Source organism: Moschus berezovskii, chromosome 5, assembly GCF_049115385.1.
Source record: "Moschus berezovskii isolate FMDL1 chromosome 5, NW_MosBer_1.0, whole genome shotgun sequence".
Taxonomy (NCBI): Eukaryota; Metazoa; Chordata; class Mammalia; order Artiodactyla; family Moschidae; genus Moschus; species Moschus berezovskii.
Genome location: NC_142464.1, coordinates 116,680,824 through 116,699,881, shown reverse-complemented (window position 1 = coordinate 116,699,881; position 19,058 = coordinate 116,680,824).

Sequence of the window (19,058 nt, the reverse complement as noted above, 5' to 3'; positions counted from 1 at the left end):
TTAAGCGGAGATGTTCTTGGTTTCTTAATGTACCACATGCATGTAATTCATTAATCAACCCTTTATCTGAATTTCCTTTTTTTTTCCTTCACAATAGAGTGAATTTGATGTACAATATCCATGACTTTCTGTTCATCCCTGATTTCTCTCTGATAATCACCCAAAACTGTAAGTGCAAGGGTGGCTTTCAATATTATAGTAACTTCTTTCTTAGGTATTCTACATGAGCCTTATCCAATCCATGGATTTATAGGCATTTATTTGCATTGTTGCAGTTGTTCAGTTGTTAAGTCATGTCTAACTCTTTGCAGCCCCTGGACTGTAGCCCACAAGACTCCTCTGACCATGGGATTTTCCAGGCAAGAATATGGGAGTGGGTTATCATTGACTTCTCCAAGAGAATTTTCCTGACCCAGGGACCAAACCCACGTCTCCCACATTGGTAGGCAGATTCTTTAACACTGAGACACCCAGGAAACTCATTTATTTGCATACAAGTGCTTTATTTGCTTAGCATCATGTTACCCTGCTAGTTTCTGAGACAAGATATTTGTTCCGAAGGAGCTCCTCGTGGTTGCAAAAAACAAAACAAACACACACACACAGAAACACACACACCATCCCCCACCGGTGAGGATTATCTAGCAGTCTAGCTAAAAGGCGGTTATGAGACTGAAGGTAGAAACTGTTTGGCTAAGCCAGTGACAGAAGCACATGCTTCATGTAGGAGAAATGCTACAACTTGGCCCACGAAGAACAGGAAAGGTCTGTACAACATTGATAACAAGAGTATGCCAGAATCCTGCTTCCCCGCCAAAATGCATTTTTATTCATGCTGATGAGAAAACAATAGAATCAATACGTGTACAATACTTTGTAAACTGTAATGTGCCGTATAATAGTCAGTTCTGCCATTATCGTTCTTAATGTGTGTACCATTATCCTCTCCATCCACACACTCTGACTGTTAAACCTAGGTTTTAAAACCAACATTTGGAACAGAACTGTGTTTGCCAAGGTGGAGATAAAAACCACAATGATGTAAATCTGACACTTCTTTAGTGTTGTGGCATGTTTAATTGTTATTGTTCACATGATAATTCAGAAGCAGGACAAGGGGGTAGAAAAGAACATTGGTCTGGGACTGAGCAAATTTGTATAGTGGATTTATCTCTCCCATTAATTAACTCTGTGACCTTGGGCAAGGCTCTTTCTCTCTCTCTCTTTGGTCTTCCGATTCACTAACTGTAAAGTGAAGGGGCAGGATAACCTGCCCGCCCCACACCGGCTTCCTTTCCCATGTAACGCGTGGAAGTGTATCTACTAAACTGACGAAAGTACATCAAAGAAAACTTGACAAATACACTTTATAAGGACTTGGCAGAGCCAGAGAAGAAAGTTAGCAGCAGCAATTCTCATGGAATTGAGTCATATGTATCATGAGGGGTGCCCAGCCTAGCTGGCCTGCGCCAGGATGCTGCAGTGTCTAGAGTAACTTGGCTAACATCTGGCCCTGAGGGTGTCAAGTTACAAAGGAAGAAAATCCTACATCAGTTTGGCTGGACTCAAGCTGTTACTTTTGATGGTTCTGAATCCAAAGGCCTCACACTGAGCAAAGGAGTTTCTACAGAGAAGTAAATTCACAATAATAATAGCAACGATTGCGGTAATAATATCATAGTTATTGCAATAATAGCTGGATGTACCGTGGGTTTTCCCTGTTCATGGTGCTGTTGTTGTTTAGTCACTAAATTCATGACTGACTCTGTGAACATATGTACTGTAGCCTGACAGTCTTTTCTGTTCATGGGATTTCTGAGGCATGAATCCTGGAGTGGGTTCTCCTTCTTCAGGGGATTGTCTCCAAACCAGGAATCAAACCCATGTCGCCTACATTGCAGGCAGATTCTTTACCGCTGAGCCACTAGGGAAGCCCCTACTCTGGTTGTAGTCAGATACTGTTTTCTCGATAGTGCTGTCATTTTTCAATCATACCATATGGCATGTGGGATCTTAGTTCCCTGACCAGGGATTGAACCCTTTGCCTCCTGCATTGGAAGTATGGAGTCTTAATCAGTGGGCCACCAGGGTCCCTGTCAGACAGTATTAAAAACAGTTTGCGTGTATAAACTCATGCTTTCCACACCTCTGTATTATTTATTATATAAGGTTTAAGGTAAGAAAACTAAGACACAGAAAAGATAAGTTAACAGTCCACAGTTCAGTTCAGTTCAGTCGCTCAGTCGTGTCTGACTCTTTGTGACCCCATGAATCACAGCACGCCAGGCCTCCCTGTCTATCACCAACTCCCGGAGTTCACTCAAACTTACCTCCATCAAGTCGGTGATGCCATCCAGCCATCTCATCCTCTGTCGTCCCTTTCTCCTCCTGCCCCCAATCCCTCCCAGCATCAGAGTCTTTTCCAGTGAGTCAATTCTTCGCATGAGGTGGCCAAAGTATTGCAGTTTCAGCTTTAGCATCAGTCCTTCCAATGAACACCCAGAACTAATCTCCTTTAGAATGGACTCTCAGGAGCCTTCTCTGACACCACAGTTCAAAAGCATCAATTCTTCAGCAATCAGCTTTCTTCATAGTCCAACTCTCACATCCACACGTGACCACTGGAAAAACCATAGCCTTGACTAGACGGACCTTTGTTGGAAAAGTAATGTCTCTGCTTTTTAATATGCTATCTAGCATAAGTTATGACCAGCGTAGATAGCATAACAGCCCACAGCTACATGCTAATAAGTGGTAGAGCTAGAATTTGAATTTAAACAATTTTCTCCATAGTTGGAGTTTGCATTCACTATGCTATAACACACACACACACTCATGCACACACACAGACACAAACAGATAACACACGCACATACTTTTCCATAGAGACATGTGTTATCAAATATAGAACACATCCACTCTTACTACTGGGGGAATATCTACTGTCTATCCAAATTCAACGGATATGAGAACTGCACAACAGAGAAGGCAAAGCACTGAAGAATTGACACTTTCAGATTGTGGTGCTGGAGGAAACTCCTGAGAATCCCCTGGACTGCAAGGAGAGCAAACCAGTCAATCTTAAAGGAAATCAACCCTGAATACTCCTTGGAGGAACTGATGCTGGAGCTGAAGCTCCAATACTTTGGCCACCTGATGCGAAGAACTGACTCATTTGAAAAGACCCTGATGCTGGGAAAGATTGAGGGCAGGAGGAGAAGGGAGTAACAGAGGATGAGATGATTGGATGGCATCACTGATTCATTGAATATGACCTTGAGCAAACTCTAGGAGATGGTGAGTGACAGAGAGGCCTGGTGTGCTGCAGTACGTGGGTTGCAAAGAGTCGGACATGACTTGGCAACTGAACAACACCACCCAAATTCAAATTTTATTTATTTATTTATTTAATTTCATATTTTATGTTTTTAGCACTGCATAGCAACACACATTTCCTTCTGGTTCTCCTCTTGACAACACTCAACTCTCTTGCAGATCCTGCTGAAATGCCAACACACCTGTGCAGAGTCACCACCTCCTTTAGTAGAAGGAACCCCTGTCCCCTGTGTCCCAAACCACAATGACTGCATACATGTCCAGAACTGTAAAGTTTACAGAGTAATCTCGTATCATTGCCTCAATAGGTTCTCGCATTAGCCCTGCAATGCCATTATTCCACTTTTACAGACTGGGAACCTGAAAGTCAGGGAAATGGAATAGCACAACTGAGATAAAACTGGTGGGACGTGACAAAGCTAAAAATTAAATTCACATCTTCTGATTCAAAGTCAAGAGTCCTCTCCGCTAGAGCACAGGCAGCTTTGTGACACTGCAATAAATGACTTCTCTCCACCCTGGGTAATAATAGTAATTCATTTTGATGCATCATGTGCACTTTATAAGGCACTCCAAAGTGATGGACCATGATTTGGTATGAAAAGTGAAAACAAAAGTTAGTCGCACAGTCGTATCCGACTCTCTGCGATTCCATGGACTGCAGCCTGTCCCGCTCCTTTGTCCATGGAATTTTCCAGGCAAGAGTCCTGGAGTGGGTTGCCGTTTCCTTCTCCAGGGGATCTTCCCAACCAGGGATTGAACCCAGGTCTCCTGCATTGTAGGCAGATTCTTTACCAGCTGAGCCACAAAGGAAGCCCGTGATTTGGTACAGGCAGAATGAATCCAGATTCCCAATAAGTAAGGTCCTATGCTTCAGCACGCTTTCCAAATGTTGCCCGTTCCAAACAATGGGACTCCATTCAAAATGCAGATTCTGGTTCAGTAGGACTGGACGGGTCTGAATTCTGCCTTTGTGCCTCTGTCTCAGCTGGGCCGGATGCTGCTTTCTCAGAGGCCACACTTTGAGTAGCCAGGCTCACCAGCACAATATTGTTAACTGTTCACTCAAGAAATAGTTTTGAGTGCACATTCCATGCTTCGTTCTGTGAGGACAAGTATATGGTGACTTCTAAGGCCAATAGCATACGTTAAAAAGTTTGAAAAATAATTGATATTAATTAATGTTAACCAGTTATAAAACTGATTTCAAAGTCTTTTGCTTTGAAACTATCTAGCTTTGGATTCTAATCAACATTTTGATAAGATATGTTTCTGACTTAAAATCTGAAATGTATTTGCTTGGATTTAAACATTTCACTATGTGAGGATTAAGATTTTGTTAATTGATTATAGTTAGTAAAATAGTTAAAAGTTTTTATTTATTTAATAATTCAGGGTACTTTTATTGGACTAAGGAATCAATTATTTTTGAAAATTTGAAAAAAAAAAGAATATATATAACTGAAGAATGTTTGCTATTAGGAGCTATAATATAACTTTATTATTTGGCTTTCAAATATAAAATATAACCATTTTATTGAATTAATGAATATATTTAATTGCAGGTTGTATACTGTGAACCACTGGTCCAATAATTATTCATGCAGACTATTAAAAAAGAATGACTCATTTTTTATTTTACCTCTTTCAACAATGCTTATATATTATTTATAATTTGAGAGCTAGGAATAAAAGAATTTTTTAGTACAAAACAATATTTTAAATGTAGGGTAAGTCTTTGTGGAAGTTCATGGTAACATTATATAATCAAAAATTAACTAACTTTAACTTTCAGTACGGGAAAAATGATACCTTTTTTCTTCAATTAAATATTTTAATTGCAGGACTTTTCACTGGGAATTATGAGCCTTTCCAATGTAACTGAAATATTTAATATAAAATATTTTAAGTGCTCTGTGGATTGTTCAAAAAAGAATTAAAGAGGTATTCTTATTTTGCCTTCTAGAAAAGAATTTCCTCGTTAATTCAGCCAATTTTCCTCTCATATTAAGAGCAAAGGAGAAGAGGAGGGGGCCAAGGAGGTGATGCAGAAAGATCCTTGCGTCACCTCCTCTCACGGACACTGAGACTACATACAAATATACAGCGGAGTTTTTTGTTCGCTTTGTTTTAATATGTGTTTATTTACTTGGCTGTGCTGGGTCTTAGTTGTGGCACTAGGGATCTTAGACATTTGTTGTGGCATGTGGGATCTTTAGTTGCAGCATGTGGGATCTAGTTTCCTGACTAGGGATTGAACCCAGGCCCCCTGCATTGGGAGTGCAGAGTGTTAGCCACTGGGCTACCAGTGAAGTCCCTAGAGTAGTTCTTCTTGAAAACCACCTGAGGGCTAATTGAGTGAGTACTGCACAAAGAAGAACCACATAGAAATCAACAGGAAAGGCAGAGACATGGTATTCATGGGAATTCCACCCCCAATGCAGTAGTGAGTGAAGGAAATGTTCTTGCTACTTTATATAGTACTGTATTTCATGTTGGAGAATGAACTTTAATTAGAACATCACTGGTGTCAAATTAGTAATAAATGTTTAAGACAAACTGAGATAAAGAAACTATGGGAACACTGCCACTAACGGAAAATCCATTGTAAATTGCAAAGAATTTACATTTTCCATTAGTGCACAGTCATAAGCATAAAAATGATAAAAGGTTACATACAATTTGGATGTTCTTTAACATGGTTGAAATTATTGCAAAGAAATGGTGTGTGTAACCCCTACAAATTTCGGAGTTAAAAAAAAATATGCAATATTGAAAAGCTGCTTCCCTTAAGCCCAGGCCAGTTTATTTTTTGTGAAATGGAAATATTGACTTCTGTTCTGGCAGCTCATGGACCGTTATGGGGCAGATGGATGGCAATGTAACTCCATAGAAAGACCATGGACTTTGATATTAGAGAATTTCAACACCAGTGTAAGAGTTGGACTGTGAAGAAAGCTGATCGCCGAAGAATTGATGCTTTTGAACTGTGGTGTTGGAGAAGACTCTTGAGAGTCCCTTGTACCGCAAGGAGATCCAACCAGTCCATTCTAAGGGAGATCGATCCTGGGTGTTCATTGGAAGGACTGATGCTAAAGCTGAAACTGCAGTATTTTGGCCACCTCATGCGATGAGTTGACTCACTGGAAAAGACTCTGATGCTGGGAAAGGTTGGGGGCGGGAGGAGAAGGGGACGACGGAGAATGAGATGGCTGGATGGCATCACCGACTCTGTGGACCTGAGTTTGAGTGAACTCCGTGAGTTGGTGATGGACAGGGAGGCCTGGCGTGCTGTGATTCATGGGGTCGCGGAGAGTCGGACATGACTGAGCAACTGAACTGAACTGATTCTGTCTATGTGCCCTGGGACAACACAATGTGTGTTTCTGAACATCAGTTTTCTCACTTGCAAAATGAAGAGAAGATGCTTCTCTCATAATGGCTGCTGTGAGAATTATATAAAATGATGCAAAGAAAAATTGCGGCACATAGAAGGTATTTAATAATAGCAATTAACACCACTACTAATGAACACAAAGATATTTCATATACTCTATAGACATTAGAAGCCATCCTATTTGTTTTCACTTTTGTCACATTGGTATTTGTAGATACTTTTCTGATAATTTAAATATAACTATAACAATGCTATATATAGTTATAACTATAAGAACTGTATCCTGTCTTCCTTCTAATGACATGAAAGATTCTGCATGAATAAATAATGTCTATATAAGTCTGTGACAGTAAAGATGGCTACACATTGCTAGTCCCTCCTTTGACCAAAAAGTAAGGTCTATTTCTCTACCCTTGAACCTCGGCGGGCCAGTGGCTGTTTTGACCAGTAGAGCACGGGGAAAGTGATGCTTTGCATTGTTGCAGGTTCTGAATATAGTCTTTGGGAAGACTGGCAACTTCTGCCTCGATTCTGGGAGCCCTGACTCCCCCAGGTCTCCTGCTAGAGAGAGTGGAGCATGCGGAAGAACCGTACATAGAGTACACAGAGGGACAGATGGCACAGCTAAGCCTGACTTCCAATCATCCCTTCCAAGACAGAAATGACAGTGAAGCCACCCTTAAAAATCACAGAGTGACCCAACTGATGCCACATGAAGGGAAAGACTAGCTTTACTGAACCCTGTTTGAGTTCCTGACCCCCAAAAGCACGAACTTTAAGAGAAGCATTGCTCTTTGAGGTCACTAAGCTTTGGGTAGTTTGTTGTACAGCAATAGATAATGGAAATGTCTGTCTCCCCAGGCACCTGCTCCCTGCCCACAGGGATTCCCTCTGCCTCCTCTGTTTTCCAGGATAACCTGTTGATCACTCTGGCTTAAGTATCTTACAATATCCTAGAAAAGCAATTTTTAATATGGACATCTTAGTAGTATTAGGGGCCTTTGCTGGAGGAAGTCAAAGAGTTGACAAATAGATGAGTCTTTGCCCGTCATGCTGAAAAATGAAGATGCTAACTTGTTATCAATAATGACCATCTTCTTGCTTTTCTGGAATTTTCCAGACCTTTTATTACTATTCTTTCTTGGTACATGTTATTTTCACTGCCTGGAAAAAGACATTTCATCTTTAATAGAAGCTTGATTTATTATTATTATTATCATTTTATTTTTATATTAGCTTTCTAGGGGAAAATGAGATTAGAAGTATCCCAGAATCAAATAAATGTAAAGTATCTCATCATTTAATGACTCAGTCTAAACCCCTTTTGGAGAAGGCAATGGCAAGCCACTCCAGTACTCTTGCCTAGAAAATCCCATGGATGGAGGAGCCTGGTAGGCCGCAGTCCGTGGGGTCGCTAAGGGTCGGACACGACTGAGCGACTTCACTTTCACTTTTCACTTTCACACATTGGAGAAGGAAATGGCAACCCACTCCAGTGTTCTTGCCTGGAGAATCCCAGGGATAGGGGAGCCTGGTGGGCTTCCATCTGTGGGGTCACACAGAGTTGGACACGACTGAAGTGACTTAGCAGCTACAGCAAACCCCTTTAGTTCCTCAGTCATGTTCAACTCTTTGCGACCCTGTGGACTGTAGCCTGCCAGGCTCCTCTGTCCATGGGATTCTTCAGGCTAGAGTACTGGAGTGGGTAGCGATTCCCTTCTCCAAGGGATCTTCCCAACCAAGGGATCAAACCCGGCTGTCCCGCTTTGCAGGCAGATTCTTTACCATCTGAGCCACCATGGAAGCCCATTTGTTTGCACACAGGTGCTTTACTTGCCTATCTTCCCTGGTGTCTCAGATGGTAAAAAATCTCCCCGCAATTCAGAAGACCTGGATTGGATTCCTGGGTTGGACATTTTCCCTGGAGAAAAGAATGGCTACCCACCCCAGCATTCTTGCCTGGAGAAGTCCATGGACAGAGGAGCCTGGCAGGCTACAGTCCAAGGTGTCACAAAAAGCTGGACACAACTGAGTGACTAAGCATGTAAACCTCTTTGTAAGAGATTTGATCAAACACTAACATAGATTCCAGCATTTTAAAGCTGTGTCCCCAAGATGCTCCAGACTCCTTAAGATGCTTTTCTAAGAAAGCTCAATGGTGCCAGGAGGACCTGCTGTTTATTCCAGCTGAAACTTGATGATATGATTGTAAACCCTGAACTTAAATTCCTTTAGAGTAGATAAGGTTGCAGTGACAAATCATTTGTCTGCCCTTTGGGATCTGAATCTTCTATCAGTCTGAGCTTTCTCCGCAAGGACCTGGGAGCTGACTCTTCAAAATGAAATCAAGGAGATAGTTCTAATCCCCCAGTCCTCCTGGGAGTATAAGAGCCTAGCATGGTGGGAGCCTTGCTCCAAATTGTATAACTGCCTCTGGTCACCAAGAAGTTTGTTTTTCCACCCTCCAGATAAGTGCTGATTAGCAAACACAGATGATGTGGTCACAGGAACCAAACTGCTCTCAATGCCCTTCATGACCTTTCCTTTAATACACCCAGCATCAAAGCTGAGCTCAGTTTACACTGGACCTTCTTCCCTACTGCATGATTTATCACTGAACACTATTTTTTACTTCCTTAATATCTGGCTTTGTTTCTCTATGATGCAATAGACCATGAGGGAGAGAAAGAGAAGAAGAGAGAGAAGTGTCTCTTATGAGTGGGCCTACGGATGAGTGGTGAAACAAAGTAAAATGAAGTTTTCAGAGCTGATTGGACCAGATTTGGAGGGCCTTACATGTCATGAGGAGGACTGGACTTTATTATGCAAGGAAAAGAGATACATCTTATAAGTTGAAATCTATCGTGATAACAGAAGTCCCAGTACTCATGGTTATTTTTTAATCTCTTTAAATTTTCTCTGTTTTCCTATTTATTACTATTTCTCTTCTCCACTTTTTCAGTGAAAGATCCTTACACTTTTTTCAGTATATTTCTCTTCTCCACTTTTTCAAGAAAGATCCTTACACTTTTTTCAGTATATGTCACCTAGTATGAACTTCAATAAATTCAAGTCTATATTTCTGTTGAATGTTGTTTGTGTATGTATTTGTCTACAGTCATAACTTCTCCAGCCTAATTTGACTCTGGTCAGCTGCTGCAGAATTGATGTCAGTTCTCTAAGAGGAGGGGTCTCTGCTGGTCTTAGACAAAGTTTAAAAAAAAAATGAAAACAGAACACATAATGCCAGCTAGAAATCAGCAATAAGACATCTGGAGTTTGTACTTGTGGTGACTTGGAAAGATTTCCATGGATTATATGAGAGGCCTGTTTATTATTTCATTCTGAGTATTCTTTCATTAACTTATTCATTCAGCAAACAATTCCTGAAAATTGCATTTCTAGACAATAAAAGAAAAGATCCATCTTGAATATGGTTCACATCTAAGGGACACTGCAAGCTAAAGGCAGGAATCATGCAAACAGGCAAATATGATGTAAATTAATATCTGATCCATTTAAGTAGTGCTGTACTTCTCTGATCATAAAATTGACTGTGGTGTTTATAAACATTAAGGTTTATAGGTGCCTCCACTGCAAGTTTTGATTGTCCTGACTTGAGTCTGGTCTAAGAATCTGTCTTCCACAAGGTTGCTCTGTGTGTGTGTGTATGTGTGTGTGTGTTTTAAGCCTGGCAAGTTTTGGAAATATTGAATTTTAGGTTACGTTAGCTGCAGGTTTTGTGGGAGTGATGAGGGATACCCTGGATGAAGGGAATGGCAAAAAGGGAGGAACAATGTGAACTGGAGTTTTCAGAATGTTTAGGAGTCACCAAGCAGATCATGAAGGTGAGTGTATTTCAAGGAGAGTGAACATTCTGATCCAAACGACAGAGGTATAACCACAGCTAGTACGTTTGAGAAAACTGAGTAACTGGAATTTTATGAAATCAATATGAAAGTGCAGAAAAATACAAGGCTGAGGCATAAAAACAAGAATAAGATTGTCAACAAAGTGTCTTTTAAGATTATGGAATTTTGAAATGACCCATTGAATGACTTTCACCACATGGTTGACATGTAGCAAAATGAAAAATGACCGTAGATTCTGCGCTATTTAAAAAGCCCTTGAAATAGTCTTGGAGGTCTCTGATGGGGGATATTTTACACATATTATGGGGACTCTCAGAAATTCAATCAACCACATCTGGGCCCTTTTCTCATCTTTGCTATACGTACTTAACCACCATGACTCATTTTTTACATCACTAAAATAGAGACAATCATAACTGCCTTTCAAGGTTTTATGAGAATTAGTTAATAAAAAGTAGATAAACAAGCCACATGTAAATCTGGTGGTGACATGAGTCAAGACAGTGAAATATAGGAACCTTCAGAAGGCTGATGCCTACAATTATCTGATTTGATTTCCTCTTGATTTCAAGATTCTTGATTGCTATGTTCATTGTAGAGAGTAAAAAAAAAAAAAAAAGAAACAGACTCTGAGAAGTTATTTTATTTTGACTAGTAACACAGACCGGAGAAGGCAATGGCAAGCCACTCCAGTATTCTTGCCTTGAAAATCCCATGGACGGAGGAGCCTGGTAGGCTGCAGTCCCTGGGGTCGCTACGAGTCAAACATGACTGAGCAACTTCACTTTCACTTTCACACATTGGAGAAGGAAATGGCAACCCACTCCAGTGTTCTTGCCTGGAGAATCCCAGGGACAGGGGAGCCTGGTGGGCTTCCGTCTATGGGGTCACACAGAGTCGGACACAATTGAAGTGACTTAGTAGCAGCAGCAGCAGTAACACAGACTAAGCCAAAGGAAATGGCAACCCATTCCAGTATTCTTGCTTGGGAAATTCCATGGACGGAGGTGCCTGGGGGGCTACAGTCCATTGGGTCACGAAGAATCGGACAGGACTGAGCCACTAACACACCTTCAAGCCAAGTAGCAAGTCAAGATTCAAACCTAAGTCTGAACTTCAAAGCTGCAGCTTCTCGGTCCATCTTACTCTTCCCAAACCTGCCTTCAGAAGAGATTTCCTGGGTCATAGAAGGGACTCAATACCTGTTCTTTCTCATTTTCACCACTGCCTCACACTTGCCACATCCCGGTGCAGACAGATGATCTACTTCTGTTCTATATGAAACCTCTGATTCTCAAATGACACTTATGGTCTCCTTTATAACTGATGCAATGTTCCTGAAGTATCAGGTTATGATTCACTTCAACAAGATTTTCTTTTTTTTGACAAATATCATGTTGAACAAATGCAGTAGTAGAAAGTTGCAAAATGTGGCACATAATGCAGTAGAAATAAAACCAAACAGAGCTGGGCCCCTGCTTTCAATGGGAAGACACATTATTCTGAGGAATAAAGAAGCAGACGTCTGCAGTCAGAAGATACGGGTTCAATATTTCATGTCTACCACTAAAATTACATTATGAAATTACGTTATGCCCATGAATCCGAGCTCTCCAAATAGAGATAATTACAGTATCTATCTCTTAGCTTACTGTGATTAAATTAGATAATACATGTGCATGTACAATGATTAATACCTGGTGCCTTGTACATAATAGATTTTAGCTATTGTTATTATTACCAATTTAGTATTGTTTTTGTTGTTATTAGAGGTTCTAGTATATGTATAGCATAAGCCTTGGGAATGACTACTACCCAGGATCCCAGGTGGCACTAGTGGTAAAGAACCTGTCAGTCAATGCAGGAGACATAAGGGACTCTGGTTCAATCCCTGGGTCAGGAAGAGCCCCTGGAGGAGCACGTGGCAACCCATTCCAGTATTCTTGCCTGGAGACTCCCCGTGGACAGAGGAGCCTGGTGCGCTATAGTCCATGGGGTCACAAAGAGTCGGACATGGCTGAAGTGACTTAGCACACATGACAGGATGAATTAAGTTAGTTATAACCAATGCTATAAGAAAGGTATAATTCCAACAGAAGGGTAGAAAAAAAAAGCCTGAGAGAAGACTTATTATTAGGGTGAAAAGTGCCCTGAGTGGGGAGTAAGATGATCAAATTTTAGTCTGGAGTCTGCAGTTGCATGACTGGTTGACTTGGCTGCAGTCCTTTCAACTCTTATGAACCTTGTTTTTTTGTTTGTTTGCTTGTTTTTCCTTTTCTTGGTGAAAAGGAATCCATGTGCCCATCATTTGCTGCTCCCTGTGGTCTTGAGAGGCTTGCCTGAGGCAGCATTTGTTGAATTGCTGTGCCCCCTGTTCACTCCCCTGGACTGATGCAGAGGCAGAACCCCATAGAACAGCTCCTGTCAGCTCTGACTCCCCAGATTCTCCTCAGGCACAGTTCATGCCCACTTTCAGTATTCAGAGACCCAGATTTTCCTCCTCACCATTTCTCATTTCTCCAAAGAGCCCAACGAGCCTCTAAAAACTTTCTTTCACACTAGAGTCACTTGGCCAAACAGGCATTTTAAAGCTCACCAAACTGTGATCACATAGTCATATCACTGAAGAACTCATCTCTGTTCACTGGGCTCCTGCTGTTTCTCTTTCCTCTATTTTATCCAAAGCTGAAGCTCCAATACTTTGACCGCCTGATGCAAAGAACTGACTCACTGGAAAAGATCCTGATGCTGGGAAAGATTGAAGGCAGGAGGAGAAGGAGATGACAGAGGATGAGATGGTTGGATGGCATCACCTACTTGATGGACATGAGTTTGAGCAAGCTCTGGGAGTTGGTGATGGACAGGGAAGCCTGGCGTGCTACAGTCCATTGAGTCGCAAAGAGTCAGACACAACTGAGCCACGGAAGTGAACTGAACTGAACTGATTGTTTTGCCTGAGATTGTTCCTTTAGGTGTAAAGGCACTCTGTCTTTTTGTTTTGTTTTTCTACATTTATGTTTGGTTTAAACCTACCATGATATATCTTTCTTCTGGAGACTAAAGTCAATCTTCCAATAGACCTTAACTCAAGCTCCAAGTCCTCTTTTAAGAATTTATAACATCTATTACAATCACTTAGAAAGGTGCATCTGGCAATAAATGGACTTTCTCAAATATCAGAACGTCCCCCATCGTACCAAACCAAAGCAGAATGATGGTGTCAACAAAAGTAAGTGTAATAGTAAATGTCATCCTTGAGCTGGGATGTTCCTCGTAATCTAAATTATTTGATATTCTGGCTAAGATGCTAAACAGAGTTAATTTACAGATTCACAGAAACTGGGGAAAATGCCTGCACAGCAGTCAGTGCATAGGAAACAAAGCAAAACAAACAAACAAAAATTCTCCAAACTAAAGCTCAATGGCACGTCCTTTTACCCTGTTGTTTTTTAGATATTTTCTTTTGAAGCATCTGAAATAATTATCATAAATGAACATGCATAGCACATATAGTGCCAAGAACATTATGGACCTTTAGTAAAGAGAGTGAGTAGCCTTTCCCTTCTCTAGGGGATCTTCTCAACCCAGGGATAGAATCCAGGTCTCCCACATTGCAGGTAAATTCTTAATCAGCTTAGCCACAAGGGAAGCCCAAGAATACTGGAGTGGGTAGCCTATCCCTTCTCTAGCAGATCTTCCCGACCCAGGAATCAACCCGGGGTCTCCTGTATTTCAGGCAGATTCTTTATCAGCTGGGTTAACATGGAAGCCCTAGTAAAGAATTAAGCATGATGATAATGATGATGACCATAGCATACAGATCTTGGCATTCTGCCTCTTCAAACAACCATATCCAATTTGAAAGGCCTTTTTTTGACTCATGTCCCAATATATTCATCGCCTTTGTGGAAATTTCTAGGAGGTTCCATAATCAGCTAGAATTTGGGTAGTCATATTAAGCAGATCAGGCAAGACACATTAGCATTCTTAGTCTAGAAATAATATTCATTTGGTACAGATATGCAGTTGTTTAAATCTGAATTTGCCACATATGACTGGCACAGTCATCATTGAATGGGGCATATTTTGAAAGGCAGATTTTGTTTCCTGGTTTGTAAGTCTCTTCATGTCTACCTCTATTAAGCAGTGATAATACTATATTTGTAATTGTATTTTCACATATTTCCTTCTCCCTTTGGACTGGAGGCCTCCCAAGGACAGGACCCTCTCTGTGACTTATTCATCATCTAATCACATAACCAGTGGTTCACAGAATCAATGGTTCAACAAGAGAGAAGAAAGAAAGGATAGATTAATTGTGCAGGGGATATAATTTCAAGAAAAAAAAAATACTCAGAACTGAGGGATACAGGCCTGAAGACCCTCAATGAGCTGGCTGAAGCCCCTATTAGGGATATTCATTAAATCATATTTTATCCAGGTCCTTAATAGTCAAGACCTGCGGAGAAGGCAATGACAAGCCACTCCAGTACTCTTGCCTAGAAAATCCCATGGTTGGAGGAGCCTGGTAGGCTGCAGTCCGTGGGGTCACTAAGGGTCGGACACGACTGAGCGACTTCACTTTCACTTATCACTTTCACACATAGGAGAAGGAAATGGCGACCCACTCCAGTGTTCTTGCCTGGAGAATCCCAGGGACGGGGGAGCCTGGTGGGCTTCCATCATGGGGTCACACAGAGTCGGACACGACTGAAGTGACTTAGCAGCAGCAGCTAGGGACTCTGCTTCCACAGTCACACTTGGGCTATGACATACTCCGTAGCCTTTAGCAAGTCATATTATCTTTTAGTTAACAGCTGTTGAAAAATTGATTTCCTCATTAATGGTTTACTCGAAAGAATGAGTCTAAAGATTAATTAATTAGTGGACATGAAGTTCTTTGGTTAAAATAATTACCATTAGTTGGAGATTGTCCATCGGTTGCTAGTTGGGAATAATCCAAAATCCCTTTTTTTCTTCAGACATTCCTGATAATGACTGGAATGTTCTCCAGAAAATCCTCTTATACCATAGAACCCATTCCCAAGACAATTAATTTTATATTTCTTAAAGCTTGGTTATGGTCATTAAAAAAGTGGTCCCCAACTTCTTGGCACCAAGGACTGATTTCATGGAAGAAACCAAGATCAAGGCCCTCAGTAGCGGCAGATGTGTTCTGGATATATCATGATAAAAGAAATGAGGTTTAGCTAAGAAACAAAAGTTTCAGAGACAATCATATTTAAACTTTGTACAGTTCTTTACAAAATATTTTAATTGCATAACCATATTTAATTTTTATAATCTTGCAGGATAAGAACCATCATTACCTCTTTACATAATGCTATATACCTTAGTATGGTGGTTCAGTGTGGCTCTGTGTATTTGTACAAAAGAACATTCAACTATAACAAAGAAAGGGTTTCCCAGGTGGCTCAGTGGTAAAGATTGCACTTGTCAATGTCCCAGATGCAACAGACGCAGGTTCGATTTCTGAGTTGAGAAGATCCCCTGGAAAAGGGAATGGCAACCCACTTCAGTATTCTTGCCTGGAGAATCCCATGGACAGACAAGCCTGGTGGGCTACAGTCCATGGAGCTGCAAAGAGTCAGACACTACTGACTGATGGATCACACCCACACACACATAAGAAAGGAATGGCATTCTGATACATGCAACAATATGAATGGATCTTAAAAATATTTTGCTGAGTGAGGTAGGTAAGATGTAAAAGGGAAAATATTATATTACTGCACTTAAAAATGATCTTGAATGGGCAAATTTTAGAGATGGAAAATAAACTTGAGATTACCATAAATTAGCGACATGAAACAGTAACAATGCTTAGTAGATACAAATTTTCTGTTTAGGAGATGAGAACTTTTTGGAAATAGATAATAATAATGGTTTCACCGCACTACTAAATGTAATAATGGTTTGTTTGTAGAGACATAATTATTAGGTTGAGGAATTCTAGTTATAATTTTCTTTAATTTGTACCATAAATTCCTGGCAAACTCAATCTCAGGTCTTTTGAAGCTCAAAGTCTGCAGTCTTCTTCTCTTCTTATTGTTGGAGTTTAAATCATAAACACCTATAAATGACGTAAATTGAGTAGTTCTATCTTTCTGTTCAATAATTCATCATTACTTTTCTGTTAAATATTTGTTGAGATGAAACTTAATCTCTCAGAAATAGATTTATAAAATAATATGGGAAATTAAATCTCATGATGTAGAAATTCTGTTGGATGTGATGTCTAATAGTAGTTCTGTATAATCACAGGTGGACTTCCCTGCCAGCTCAGTAGTAAAGAATGTGCCTGCCAATGCAGGAGATGTGGGTTTTAACCCTGGGTTGGGAAGATTTCCTGAAGAAGGAAATGGCTAACAGAATCAACAGTTTTGCCAGGAGAACACCATGGACAGAGGAACCTAGTGGGCTACAGTCCTAGGATCACAAACAGTCAGACTTTGTGACTAAAAAACAACAATAATCACAGGTGAGCTACTCGTGTCTTCAATTTCAGAACTTCAATTTTCTTGACTTGAAGAATGTAAATCAGAAGCTCAGGTGATCTTTTCATTCTGATCTAGTTAAAACTTCGTGCATTTGAATCACGCAATGTTTTTCTGTGTGTGTGTGTGATGTATGTATGTGTGTATTAGGTCACAACAGATATTAACTGGTAGAGTTATGCAAACCAGGCAATCTGATGATTATGGGGCCTGTGTAAAAAGCCTCCCAAAAGCTTTCTTTTTAGAAAGCTTGGAGAAGGAAATGGCAACCCACTCCAGTGTTCTTGCCTGGAGAATCCCAGGGATGGGGGAGCCTGGTGGGCTGCTGTCTATGGGGTCGCACAGAGTCGGACACGACTGAAGCAACTTAGCAGCAGCAGCAGCAGCATGCACATGTATTGGAAAATGGATGGAATCAAAATGAATTTGACCCAGTAGTCCTACCATAATGTAAGACTAAAGAATTTGGCATAGGTCAGATGGGAGCTTAAATCCTGAATTTTGATATATATGAACTTTGGCAGTGCATTCAACATCTTTGAGTATCACATTCAAAACCTACAATTTGGGGAAAGGAATATCTAATTCATAGTTTTTTGTTGTTGTTGCAACATCATAATAAGTTTGCTCATTGTTATAAGTTTAACATCTTATGTAAAATGCTTTAATTAAAAAAGAAAATTAAACATACAAATGAGTTTTTAAATGAAACTATACAGAAAGGCTAATAAAGACACAAAGCCCTTCCAGCCGTACTTTCTGTTCTGATTCCTCTTCTCAAAACAACGATGTTTAACCTTTTGGGGTTTCAATTTCTCTTATAATTAGCTCTGTAATTTTAAAGAATGAGCTGCTACTATTATTTTTGATTTATCAAGTTTAAAGATTATCTGCTGCATAATAAAAACCAAAGATTTGATCTAATTCATAGTTTTATCATGAGATCATGTTCATAAAAACAACTTAGTTGTAGTGTCTGCCATAGAACAAGTACTCAATAAGTGGCGATTATGTTTATGGCCCTAGTCCAGCCCACATGTGTCCACTGATCTACTTTCATTACTTACACAGGTTTATACTTTTACTTTGTATTGTTGTCAAGTAAGATTGAATTTTTATTTTTAATCTCTTGTTTAGTGATGCATTGATTTCACTTCTCATGTATGAGGATTAAACCTGAATGGCATTTAAGCAAACAACTCCACTAACAATAACAATATAAAGACTAAAATGCTTAGGGACAAATGTAACCACGCATGTAGAAGTCTTGTGTACCAAAAACTATAAAACACTGAAGAAAGAAATGAAAGAATGCAGAAATAAATGGAAAGAAATCCTGTGTTCATGTACCGGAAAGCTTAATTCTTTTAAAATGCCCATGCTAAACAAAGAGATCTAATGACTCAATGTCATCCCCATTAAAGGATCACATTTTAAGGAAATAGAAAAAACAATTCTAAAATTTGTATGGGCACACAAAAGATTCAGAATAGTCAAAGCAATGCTGAGAAAGAAGAGTAAAGCTGGAGGCATTACAGGCTCCAATTTCAATATACATAACAAAGATGCAGTTTTTAAACAATGTGTGAAGTGAAAGGTGCTCAGTCGTATCCAACTCTTTGCAACCCCATGGACTGTACAGTCCATGGACTTCTCCAGGCCAGAATACTGGAGTGGGTACTCTTTTCATTCTCCAGAGGATCTTCCCAACCCAGGGATCAAACCCAGGTCTCCCACATTGCAGGTGGATTCTCTTTACCAACTGAACAACAAGGGAAGCCCAAGAATACTGGAGCGGATAGCCTATCCTTTCACCAGCAGATCTTCCTGGTCTAGGAATCGAACAACGGTCTCCTGTGTTGCAGGTGACCAACTGAGCTATTCTTTGCCAACTGAGCTATCAGGCATGCCCAAAACAATATGGTACGGAAATAA